Raw genomic sequence first — 748 nt, 5'->3', positions numbered from 1 at the left:
TCCCCTCCCTGGGCACTCGTAGTGCCCCTTCGCTCCTGGCCCGGGAGGCCGACGCGATGTGACGACCCCGCAGCGATGCTGCCATTCGCCGCAGGGCTCCTGCCGGCCGCGTCACCTCGGGCCTCCCGGTCTCTCCCCGGAGCCATCTGTCCCGGCCTTTATCCCCTGACAGCAAAGATTAATTTGTGACTACAACAGAAAAAAAAAAACAAAGCAAAAGCTCATCAAGCTGGAGTCCCTGCTCCGACTGCAGTGGGAGAGAGGGGAGAAAGGGGAGAGGAAAGGGAAAAGGGGAAAGAGAAGGGGAAAGTGGGAGAGGAAGAGAAAGGGGAAGGGAAACGGGAGAAGGAGGAGAGGTGGCACGAGGAAGGGGAAGAGGAAAGGGAAAAGAAAGTGGAAACGGAGAGGGAAGAGGAAAGGTGGGTAGAGGAAGGGGAAAGGGGAACAGGAAAGGGGAAAGGATAAAGAAGAAAGGGGAAGGGAAAACAGGAAGGGGAAGTGGGGGAGGGAAAGGGGAAGACAAAGGAAAAGGCACAAGTGCAACTCTGGCTGCTTCATTCTGAGAAGCCCCAGTTCCCTGCTCTGCTCCACAAACGATTCACCGCTGTCACTGGCCAAACCCTGTTGCCGGCCACGGGACAATGGGTGACAAGGTGTGTTCATGAGGACCGCGAGCACATCCACGAGCGATGAGAAGCCCAAAAGGAGCTGGTGTATGACTGGGTCACAGGGAAAACCTGCATGGTCC

This window comes from Corvus brachyrhynchos, unplaced genomic scaffold (genome assembly GCF_000691975.1).
Source record: "Corvus brachyrhynchos isolate BGI_N302 unplaced genomic scaffold, ASM69197v1 scaffold26, whole genome shotgun sequence".
In the NCBI taxonomy this organism is placed as follows: domain Eukaryota; kingdom Metazoa; phylum Chordata; class Aves; order Passeriformes; family Corvidae; genus Corvus; species Corvus brachyrhynchos.
The sequence above is the reverse complement of the archived record's forward strand: the minus strand, read 5'-3'. Positions refer to the sequence as shown.